Source organism: Hibiscus syriacus, unplaced genomic scaffold, assembly GCF_006381635.1.
Source record: "Hibiscus syriacus cultivar Baekdansim isolate YM2019G1 unplaced genomic scaffold, ASM638163v2 tig00011277_pilon, whole genome shotgun sequence".
NCBI lineage: Eukaryota > Viridiplantae > Streptophyta > Magnoliopsida > Malvales > Malvaceae > Hibiscus > Hibiscus syriacus.
The window spans coordinates 10,001-22,500 of NW_024062247.1; the positions used below are offsets into that span (position 1 = coordinate 10,001).

At 47.8% G+C, this 12,500-nt stretch overlaps 2 non-coding genes across 2 annotated transcripts in view; both read right to left on the reverse strand.

Moving 5' to 3' along the window:
* Window positions 1–4,478: 4,478 nt before the first annotated feature.
* On the reverse strand, window positions 4,479–4,634 carry LOC120204696. The gene has a single exon (XR_005523962.1). It is a non-coding gene; the product is annotated as a 5.8S ribosomal RNA (ribosomal RNA).
* Window positions 4,635–12,024: 7,390 nt separating this feature from the next.
* The window catches only part of LOC120204697, a 3,363-nt gene continuing 2,887 nt past the window's right edge, over window positions 12,025–12,500 (reverse strand). Inside the window, exon 1 of the ribosomal RNA XR_005523963.1 lies at window positions 12,025–12,500. This exon is cut by the window's right edge and continues 2,887 nt beyond it. This is a non-coding gene — a ribosomal RNA (28S ribosomal RNA).

The window sequence follows — 12,500 nt, forward strand, 5'->3', positions numbered from 1 at the left end:
AGATGGAGATCCCAGAGTTGGGCAAGTCAGAAGGGTACTTTGCATTCATGGATGGACTACAACGTTGGGCCAACATGGAGATCCAGATAAGGGGAGTAACCGAACTCTCCAAGGCATTTGATACAGTCGAGGCCATTGCACCGTTTGAAGTAAAGAAGGCCGACTCTCTCCAATCCAGATCGAAACCCAAAGGTAACAATGGGGAAGAGAAGGCCAAAGGAAGCTTTCACAAGCCAACGGGAAATCATGGGAAGCCGAATGATTGACCCAAAAAGCTCTTCAATCCTTTGGAGAAGAAGGGTGAATTAGCATGCTTTACTTGTGGAGGAAATCACATGAAACGAGATTGTCCTCAGCTTGTGAAAGTTGCTGCCATCAAGGAAAATGATGGGGTAGAGAGTGAGACTCTCAAGCTTGGGTCCATCCTTAGCACCATGGAGGTAAAAAAGGGGCACAAGAAGAAGGGACTGATGTACGTAGACATCACCGTGGTAGGCCAAAAGATGAGTGTACTAGTGGACACCAGTGCCTCGGAGTTGTTCATGTCTGAACAAATTGCCAAGAGACTTGGCCTTCATATGGAGAAGGCAAGTGGTTCAGTCAAAACCGTGAATGCCGAAGAAGTTCCAATTGTAGGGGTCGTAAAAGGAATTGAGTTGACCATTAGAGGTTGGTCTGGAAAGGAAGCCATCGAGGTAATCTCTCTCGATGACTTCGACTTTTTTCTTGGGTTAAGTTTCTTGGATCGAATAAATGTTTTCCCAGTGCCTTTTACCGATTGCTTGTGCATCCTGGATCCAAAGCAACAATGCATTGTACCAGTAAGCCGAGGGTCCGGAGTAGGGGCCAAAATTTTGTCTGTAATCCAATTATCAAAGGTGGTGCACAAGGAGGAACTGACCTTCTTAGCTGCATTGGTGTGTGACTAACCAACCACAACCAAGGAAGTTCCCGAAATGGTAAGTCATGTCTTGGCAGAATTCAAAGATGTGATGCCTACCGAATTACCCAAGAAGTTGCCTCCAAAGAGGGAGGTGGATCACAAGATTGAGCTTGTGGAGAATGCGAAGCCACCCACTTGGGCCCCTTACCGAATGGCTCCGCCCGAGTAAGAGGAGATGCGTAGACAATTAAAGGATATCCTTGATGACGGATACATCCGACCATCCAAGTCCCCCTATTGTGCATCGATACTATTTGAAAAGAAACATGATGGTTCTCTACAGATGTGCATAGATTACAGAGCTTTAAATAAGCTCACATTCCCCTCATTGCGGTCTTGTTCGATCAACTTGGTGATGCAAGGTGGTTTATCAAGTTAGATTTACGATCGGGCTATTACCAAGTTAGGATAGTCGAGGGAGATGAACCGAAGATAGCCTGTGTGACTAGGTATGGTTCTTACGAATTCCTTGTGATGCCATTTGGCTTCACAAATGCTCTGACCACCTTATGCACGTTGATGAACAAGGTACTACAACCCTTTCTAGATCATTTCGTTGTAGTTTACCTTGATGATATTGTGGTGTATAGTAAGACATTGGAAGAACATATTGAACATTTGAGAAGGGTGTTCCAAGTCTTACGAGAGAACGAGCTTTATGTCAAGGAGGAAAAATGCTCGTTTGCGTAGAAGAAAGTGTCGTTCCTAGGCCATATTATTGGAGGAGGCAAGTTCCAGATGGAGAAAGAAAAGATCCGAGCAATTGATGAGTAGAAGCCACCCACCAAGGTAACCCAATTACAAGTATTATTGGGATTAGCCAAGTATTACCGACGGTTCATGAAGGGCTATTCCAAGATCGCCACAGCTTTGACCGAGTTACTAAAAAAAGACAAGGTGTGGGAGTGGAGCACGAAATGCCAGGACACGTTTGAAAAGATCAAGGAGGCCATAATGAATGAGCCCGTGTTGGTGTTTCCAAATTACACCAAGTCTTTCGTAGTTTTCACCGATGCGTCCGATGTTGCCATCGGTGGAGTCCTCATGCAAGAGGGACATCCGGTTGCATACGAGAGTCGGAAGCTCAATGAGACCGAGAGAAGGTACTCGGTTCATGAGAAGGAGATGACAGCAGTTGTACACTGCTTGCGTACATGGCGACATTACTTGCTTGGGTCCAAGTTCGTGGCGTTCACGGATAATGTTGCTAACATTTACTGCCTCACCCAGAAGAAGCTTTCTCCCAAACAGGCTCGTTGGCAAGAGTGTCTTGCCCGAGTTTGACTTTTCCATGGAGTACAAGCTAGGGAAGGTGAATTGTGTTATATATGGCTTAAGCCGGAGGTACACCATCGAGATTGTGGAAGGTACCTTGCTAGAAATTATCAAAGAAGGGTTGCCCCATGATCCTGCGGCCGAGTGAATTATTGAGGGAGCTAAGGAGGGGCAAACCAGAGAGTTTTGGCTTGAGGGGGAACTACTATATTATCGAGGAAATCGTCTCTTTGTACCTCGATATGGGAAGTTACGCAAGGAGCTCATGAAGGAATGCCATGATTCCAAGTGGGCGGGACATCCGGGAGTTGATCGAACTTTGGCATTACTCTCGAAGCAATACTATTGGCCACACAAGGCTGAAGATGTGCAGGCCTATGTGAAGACTTGTCTTGTATACAAGCAAGACAAGATCGAGGAAAAGAAACCGGCGGGACAGCTACAACCTTTGCCTATTCCTGAGCACCCATGGGAGAGTATTTCCATGGATTTTATCATTGGTTTGCCCAAAATTGATGGACTTTCAAGTATAATGGTTGTGGTTAACAGGTTTTCGAAGTATGCAACATTCATACCCGCGTCTAAGGTGTGTCCAGCTGTAGAGGCCGCTCGACTTTTCCTCAAGCATGTGGTGAAGTATTGGGGAATGTCGAAAACCATCAGTAGCGACCGGGACATGCGGTTACATGGAGGTTCTGGACGGAGTTATTCAAACTGATGGGATCGAGCTTGAACTTTTCCACCGTAGTTCATCCACAAATCGATGGGCAAACTGAGCGAGTGAATTCTTTATTAGAGATCTATCTGAGGCACTATGTGAGTGCCAACCAACGAGATAGGCCAAAGCTGTTGGACGTGGCCTAATTTTCCTACAACTTGAAACGGAACGAGGCGACAAACCAAAGTCCGTTCAAGATCATGACCGGGCAACAACTGTTGACAACCAACACGGTTGTTACCAAGTATGAGGGGCCCAATCCATCAGCACACAAGATTGCCAAGGAGTGGCACGAGCAGCAAGACTTAGCCCAAGCTTGTTTGCACAAGGAGGGAAAGCAGACCAAGAAGTGGGTTGACTGAAAGTAGAGGGACGTGAACTTTGAAGTTGGCGACCTTGTCCTTGCGAAGTTGGCCAATGTTTTGCGCCATGCAGATGTGCATAAGGGGCTTGTACGAAGATATGAGGGTCCATTACGAGTCATGAAGCGGGTAGGCACCATGGCCTATAAATTGGAGTTGTGTGCAACCATTCAAGCGTATCCCGTTATCCATGTTAGCCTACTCAAGCCATACCATCAGGATGCCAAGGATCCGGATCGAGGAAAGTCTCACCGAACGCCAGTCGGAGTAGCGGTCTAATATGACAAGGAGATCCAAGATATACAGGCGGAGAGAGTTATACGAGGACCAGAATACCGTCTGAGGCATGAGTACATTAAGGACAACCTGAGTGCGAAGGGAGTTGGGAACATGCCGAGGGACTTTGGCAATTCAAAAATAGAATAGACCAATTTCATGCCAAATGAGTGACGAGGGCATCATTGGAACCAGCACCACCGAGGTTAGCCCATGAAAAGAAGCTCAAATGGGGGCTTAAACCTTCTAAAAGACACAAAGACTTTGGTGGCATTTAAATTTGTATAGATAATGCCCACTTGTTTTTGGTAGGTAGGATTTAATCTCGACCGTCGATTTAATTAGATCTTAGCCGTTCATTGAGGGGAGCTTTATCTATAAATAGAAGCTTTATCTATAAATAGAGGCTTCACCTCCTCATTTGTACTCACTCCTTCACTTTGAGAAATCATAATAGCATTCTTCTCTCAAAACTTTCTTATCTTCCTTTTTGTGCTAGTTCTCTTGTCTAGCGTCCATCGAAATCCTAAGCATCCTTGCTTGGGATATTTTCAGGCTTACTTAGCCGCAATCACTAAGAAGGCGACTAAGGCCGCACGTTCCGAGGCGTCAAAGTTCTAAGGGTGTGACAATATGCTTAAATTTAGCGGGTAGTCCCGCCTGACCTGGGGTCATGATGCGAGCACCGAAAGTGAGATGCCAAGAGGATCATAGAGTACAGATCGACGAGCACGCACAACTCAGAACGAGGCTGCTCAAGGAATTACCACCGATCATCGTGGCACCGTGACGTCATGTACTAAATTTTAGTCCAACCTTGAGCATTTTACGCACGAGCGGCCAATTCACGCCCACACATCGATCGATACTCTATCGTTCTGGTTCGGATGGGGGTAACGATGCGTGAGACCCAGGCAGTCGTGCCCTCAGCCTAACGGCTTGGGGCGTAACTTGCGTTCAAAGACTCGATGGTTCACGGGATTTTGCAATTCACACCAAGTATAGCAATTTGCTACGTTCTTCAACGATGCGAGAGCCGAGATATCCAATGCGGAGAGTAATTTTTTGTTCTCACGACAAAGTAGGCATATCTAAGCCGTACGCACACCGCGAACGGGGTGAGAAAAGAACAGGACAGGACCGCCTTTTCATTCTAATTCCTTGGCATGATTCACGGCGGGGGTTGTTTGTTTTGCCTTGGAGACACCCGATCGTGCCGCACAACAGCACGAAGTGCATGCGGGAGCAAGCGATCCCATTGCTCCGAGACGTGGAGGGGTTGAGGGGCAATTACGACCAGTACCCCTCCAGTTGTTGTTCGATAACGTGTTCGCGGGTCGATCTTCTAGGAAGGTTTTGACAATGATCATTCCGTAGGTTTACCTACGGAAACCTTGTTACGACTTCTCCTTCCTCTAAATGATAAGGTTCAGTGGACTTCTCGCGATGTCGCAGGCAGCGAGCCACCCACGTCATCGCGATCCGAACACTTCACCGGATCATTCAATCGGTAAGAGTGACGGGCGGTGTGTACAAAGGGAAGGGACGTAGTCAACGCGAGCTGATGACTCGCGCTTACTAAGAATTCCTCGTTGAAGACAAAAAATTGCAATGATCTATCCCCATCACGATGAAATTTCAAAGATTACCCGGGAATGTCGGCCAAGGCTATAGACTCGTTGAATACATCAGTGTAGTGCGGGTGCAACCCAGAACATTTAAGAGCATCACAGACCTATTATTGTCTCGAACTTCCTTGGCCTAATCAGCCATAGTCCCTCTAAGAAGCTAGCCACGGAGGATCACCTCCGTGTACCTAGTTAGCAGGCTGAGGTATCGTTCGTTAACGAAATTAACCAGACAAATCGCTCTGCCAACTAAGAACGGCCATGCTCCACCACCCATAGAATCAAGATAGAACTCTCAGTCTGTCAAACCTTACTATGTCTGGAACTGGTAAGTTTCCCCGTGTTGAGTCAAATTAAGCCGCAGGCTCCCCTCCTGGTGGTGCCCTTCCGTCAATTCCTTTAAGTTTCAGCCTTGCGACCATACTCCCCCTGAAACCCAAAGACTTTTATTTCTTATAAGGTGCCAGCGGAGTCCTAAAAGCAACATCCATCGATCCCTGGTCAGCATCGTTTATGGTTGAGACTAGGACGCTATTTGATCGTCTTCGAGCCCCAAACTTTTGTTCTTGATTAATGAAAACATCCTTGGAAAATGCTTTCGCAGTTATTCGTCTTTCATAAATCCAAGAATTTCACATCTGACAATGAAATAAGAATGCCCTCGACTGTCCCTGTTAATCATTACTCCAATCCCGAAGGCCAACACAATAGGATCGAAATCCTGTGATGTTATCCCATGCTAATGTATACAAGCATAGGACTACTTTGACCACTCTAATTTCCTCAAAGTAACAGCGCTGGAAGAACGACCCGGGCAATTAAGGCCAGGAGCGCATCGCCGGTAGTAGGGACGAGCAGACCGATGCTCACTGTGAGGCAGACCGGCCAACCCACCCCAAGGTCCAACTACGGCTTTTTAACTGCAACAACTTAAATATATGCTATTGGAGCTGGAATTACCGCGGCTGCTGGTACCAGACTTTCCCTCCAATGGATCATCGTTAAGGGATTTAGATTGTACTCATTCCAATTACAAGACTCATAGAGCCCGGTATTGTTATTAATTGTCACTACCTCCCCGTGTCAGGATTGGGTAATTTGCGCGCCTGCTGCCTTTCTTGGATGTGGTAGCCGTTTCTCAGTCTCCCTCTCCAGAATCGAACCCTAATTCTCCATCACACGTCACCACCATAGTAGGCCACTATCCTACCATCGAAAGCTGATAGGTGAGAAATTTGAATGATGCGTTACCGATACAAAGGTCGTGCGATCTGTCGAGTTATCATGAATCATCAGAGAAACGGGCAAAGCCCACGTCGACCTTTTATCTAATAAATGCATCCCTTCTAGAAGTTAGGGTTTATCACACGTATTATCTATAGGATTACTACGGTTATTCGAGTAGCAAATACCATCAAACAAACTACAACTTATTTAATGAGCCATTCCCAGTTTCACAGTCTGAATTATTTCATACTTACACATGCATGGCTTAGTCTTTGAGATAAGCATATGACTACTGGCAAGATCAACCAGGTAGCATTCCTTTGCGACGTCGGGCACCGTATGGTCCTCAATCTGATGCCTTGGCAGTGGACGAGGCCATAACAGGACACAAGCATCGTTTATGTCGAGGGACAAAAATGCGTAGGTATCAAGCGATGGGGCCGAGGATCCTAACGCTCACAAAATGTTTCGCATCCGAAAGAATGATCGAGTGCCGATGCACCGCCATGGCCGAGTATACACAAAACACACACACGGGACACCGGGCATGACTTAAGTCCACCACGTAGGCACAAGGTCACATGATGGAAAAGGGATGGTAAGACACCTTGGGTTCGAAGACCGCAAGAAGAGACATTGAAGAGGAGTGCGGCTCGACAGTTTGATGCATGTAGCACGAAGCCTGCCGACACACACAACTATATCACCACTCACATGCCCATTACGTAAGAGTAGTAGCATCCACGCCCACCGGTTCACAACCCAAACGACCAATGACTTGGCTGAGGAGCGGAGGATACAATGAACAAGGGCACACCACAACCGCTTGGCACAAAAACTAGACATAGGCGAGTATACCCGCTAATTTCCCATCAAGAAGGTAACCAACAGTGACAACTTTGTTTTAGTTCAAATATATAACGGTCATTTTGCGAAGCCTTTTTTTGGGGGGGTGGGGTGGGTGGCCTTTTTTGGTTTTAGAGTAAAGGGTTGGCCTTTTTTGGTTTTAGAGGAAAATGATGGCCTTTTAATCCAGGCCTGGGGTTGTCGAGGCAACCGTCAAGGGTTGCTGATGGTGACCGAGGCCCTCGCACCTAACTCTCGCCTCTGTGCGATACTCCTACACCCATGGCTTGGGGTTACCGAGGCACTCGTCGGGGTTGCCAATGGTGACTGAGGCTCCCGCACCAATGGTCCGGGATTGCCGATGGTGACCGAGACACCCGTCTTGGTTTACCGATGGTGACCAAGGCCACCCGCCTGGGATTGCCGATGGTGACCAAGACACCCGTCTGGCTTTACTGATGGTGACCGAGGCCACCCGCCTTAGATTGTCGATGGTGATCGAGACTCCCGTCTGGGTTTACCGATGGTGACCGAGGCCACCCGCCTAGGATTACCGATGGTGACCGAGGCTTACGCATACGGGGGCCTGATGGTGATCGACTCTCCCCCACCCAATGGCGTGCTTATTGCCCGATGTGTGCGAGTCTCCAACACCAACATGTTTAGGACCCCTCGATGGGGTTTTCTTAAAGTACCGTAAACTTTAAATTTTCCTAAGTCGTGGAACTTGTAGAAGGCAGAAGATTGAAGTAGATGTGGTATTGGATCATAACCATCGTACCTTAGGAAGAGTCCACGTTCCCTCTTATCGATCCCCTGGATTTCTAACATAAAAAATTGGGGATACGAACGATGGGGGGAGGGACAAATCAAAACGACAAAGGGCTGAATCTCAGTGGATAGTGGCAGTAAGGCCAATCTGCCACTTATAATACCCCATCACGTATTTAAGTCATCTGCAAAGGATTCTACCCGCCGCTCGGTGGAAATTGTGTTCCAGGGAGGCACGCACGACTTGTCCAACGCGCGCGCTGCACCCATGACAGGTGCCCTTGGGGGTCGGGGCCCCTACTGCGGGTCGGAAATCGTGTGACGGTTGAGTCAAATTAAGCCGTAGGCTCCACTCTTGGTGGTGCACTTCTGTCAATTTCTTTAAGTTTCAGCCTTGCGACCATACTCCCCCCGGGAACCCAAAGACTTTAATTTCTCATAAGGTGCCGGCGGAGTCCTAAAAACAACATCGGCTAATCCCTGGTCGGTATCGTTTATAGTTGAGACTAGGACGGTATCTGATCGTCTTCGAGCCCCCAACTTTTATTCTTGATTAATGAAAACATCCTTGGCAAATGCTTTCGCAGTTGTTCGTCTTTCATAAATCCAAGAATTTCACATCTGACTATTGAATACGAATGCCCCTGACTGTCTATTAATCATTACTCTGATCCTGAAGGCCAACAAAATAAGATCAAAATCCTGTGATGTTATCCCATCTTAATGTATACAAGCATAGGCATGCTTTGAGCACTCTAATTTCTTCAAAGTAACAACACTGGAGGAACGACCCAACCAATTAAGGCCAATGGATCCTTGTTAAGGGATTTAGATTATACTCATTTCAATTACCAAACTAGTAGAGCCCGATAATGTTATTTATTATCACTACCTCCCCATGTCAAGATTGGGTAATCTGCGCGCCTGCTGCCTTCATTGGATGTGGTAGTCGTTTCTCAGGCACCATCTCCGGAATCAAACCCTAATTCTCTGTCACCCATCACCCGTCACCACCATAGTAGGCCACTATCCTACCATCGAAAGTTGATAGGGAAAAAAATTGAATGATGCATCGTCGGTACAAAGGTCGTGCCATCCGTTGAGTTATCATGAATTATCAGAGCAACGGGAAAAGCATGTGTCAAACTTTTATCTAATAAATGCATCTCTTCTAGAAGTCAGGGTTTGTTATACGTATTAGCTCTAGAATTACTACGATTATTCGAGTAGCAAATACCATCAAACAAACTATAATTGATTTAATGAGCTATTCGCAGTTTCACAGTCTGAATTAGTTTATACTTACACATGCATGGCTTAATCTTTGAGACAAGCATATGACTACTGGCAATATCAACCAGGTAGCATTCCTTCGCGACGTTGGGCACTGTATAGTGCTCAATCCGTTGCCTTGGCAGTGGACGAGGACATAACAGGACACGAGCATCGTTCATGTCGAGGGATAAAAATGCATAGGCATCGAGTGATGGGGCTGAGGAACCCTACGCACAAAAAATATTCCACATACGAAAGAACGATCGAGCACCGATGCACCGCCGTGGCCGAGTATACACAAAACGCACACACGGGACACCGGGCACGACTTAAGTCCACCACGTAGGCAAAAGGTCACATGATGGAATAGGGACGACAAGACATCTGAAATTCCATCGATTTAGGTACGCAACACAGGATCCCAATCGTATCCCTTGGGTTCAAAGATTGCAAGGGAAGACATTGAAGAGGAGTGCGGCTCGACAATTCGATGCATGTAGCACGGAGCCTACCGACACACACAATTATATCACCACTCACATGCCCATTACGTAAGAGTATTAGCATCTACGCCCATTGGTCCACAACCCACACGACCAATGACTTGGCCGAGGAGCGAAGGAAATAATGAACGAGGGAACACCACAACCGCTTGGCACGAAACTAGACATAGGCGAGTATACCCGCCAATTTCCCATCACGAAGGCAACCAACAGCGACAAGTTTACTTTAGTTCAAATATTTAACGGCCTTTTTGCGAAGCATTTTTTTGGGGGTGAGGTGTGTGGCCTTTGTTGGTTTTAGAGGAAATGAGTGGCTTTTTTTAGTTTTAGAGGAATGGGATGGCCTTTTAATATGGGGGTGGAGAAGGTTTTTTTTAAAATAGGATTCTTTGAGTTTGAGTCGAGGAAAGGGATGGCCAACTATTTTGATGAGGGGTGGGCTTACAGCATAACCCGCTCGGGGCTTCTATCTATTCTGATGCGTACCCTAGGATGTCTTATCTCGCTCCCCCTAGTAGGTCGTTGCCATCAAAGAACTTGGTACTGGGTGAAAAATGTCTCGGCAAGTAACACAGAGCCAATAGAGTACACGGACTAGACCAAAGCGACGAGCAGTTGCCGAGTTTGGCTGAACATGGAAAGACAATGACCAATTCACAAGTGGGTGCTACACCACTCCGAGTTGATACCTCTCCCAGGATACGGGGAAGAGGTTCATGAGTATCGGGCGCACCGACCATTCACATGATCACATCCTTTCAGCTACCATGTCCGACTAGCCCCACCGGTGACGGGGGCTAACCTGTGCTAGCGCTAGGCGCTGCCTTACCCCCGTAGGGTGCCGAGGCCCGCACCCCCCGGGGGTGGGAGGGGGTGCCAGGCCACTACCCCCTAAATGGATAAAAAAACTTAGACAAAATGCTATTAGTAGACAGTGAAATGTCTGAAACGAGGACACTTTCTACATCGCCCTTCTTATGGCCACCCAATGGCCTTTATATGTCCATGAAGTACATGGCTCCCGCATCCAAGTACTTACCTGCAAGTATTTTTCGTTGGTTTGACCCTTTGTCGAGGACATCCATCGAAGTCCCGGTCGGGGCATTACCACTTTCAGAATTCCCCATTTCAATGGGGGAGGGGAGGGTCATTTTCCATCGTCGATAATTATCTCGGTTGTAGACCGTAATTAATGTCCATTGTTTACCACCATTCATCGAGGCCATCCATCGATTTAAACTCTTAGGTCTCCGATTGTGTCTCGCCGAAGCATCATCAGGGCATCGCCGGAGCACCACCGGGAACCTTACCAGTGGTGGGGGACTCCGGTGGCCGATATGGGGCTGTGGGTAGCGTCGGGTCATGTTGCGGTAACAAACCCAGGGGACCTTGTCAGCTCCTCAAGAACCAACCCCCCTAAAGAGCTAAAAAAACTTAGGTAAAATGCTACCAGTAGACATTGAAATGTTTGAAATGTGAACACTTCCTTCCCCACGCACCAGGGAGCCGTACGCCCCGCCCGACCTGTGGGAGGCTCCCGCACCCAGCGCTCGGGTCTGTGCAGCACTCCCGCACCAATGGCTTGGGGTTACTGAGGTACCCGTCGAGGGTTGCCGATGGTGACCGAGGCCCTCGCACCCAACTCTCAACTCTGTACGGGACTTCCTCACCCATGGCTTGGGGTTACCAAGGCACCCGTCGGGGATTGTCGATGGTGACTGAGGCTCCCGTACCAATGGTCTGGGGTTCCCGATGGTGACCGAGGACACCCACCTGGGATTGCAGATGGTGCCGAGACACCCGTCTGGGTTTACCGATGGTGACCGAGGCCATCCACCTGGGATTGTTGACGGTGACCGAGGCTCACGCACACGGGGCCCTGATGGCGATCGACTCTCTCCCACCCAATGGCGTGCTTATTGCCTGACATGTGTGAGTCTCTAACACACGTTAGCGTGCTTTCTACCCAATGTTGTGCGAGGCTACTACACCACCATGCTTAGGACCCCTCGATGGGGTTTTCTTCAAGTATCGTAAACTTTAAATTTTCCTAAGTCATGGAACTTGTAGAAGAGAGAAGATTGAAATATATGTCGTATTGGATCAGAAATGTCGTGCCTTAGGAAGGGTCCCCGTTCCCTCTTGTCGAACCCCTGGATTTCCAACATAAACAATTAGGGATATGAAAGATGGGGGAGGGACGAATGGAAGCGACAAAGGGCTGAATCTTAGTGGATCGTGGCAGTAAGGCCACTCAGCCAATTACAATACCCCATTGCGTATTTAAGTCATCTGCAAAGGATCTACCCGCCGTTCGGTGGAAATTATGTTCCAGGGAGCCACGTGTGACTTGCTCGATGCACGCGCTGCACCCACGACTCGTGACCTTAAGGGCCGGGGGCCCTATTGCGGGTCAATAATCGGGCGATAGGTGCAATCGTTGCTTCTATCCCAGATTCTGACTTAGAGGCATTCAGTCATAATCTAGCGCACGATAGCTTCGCGCCACTGGCTTTTTAACCAAGCGCGATGACCTATTGTTTGAATCAACGGTTCCTCTCGTACTAGGTTGAATTACTATTACGCCGCCACCATCAGTACGGTAAAACTAACCTGTCTCACGACAGTCTAAACCCGCTCACGTTCCCTATTGGTGGGTGAATAATCCAACACTTG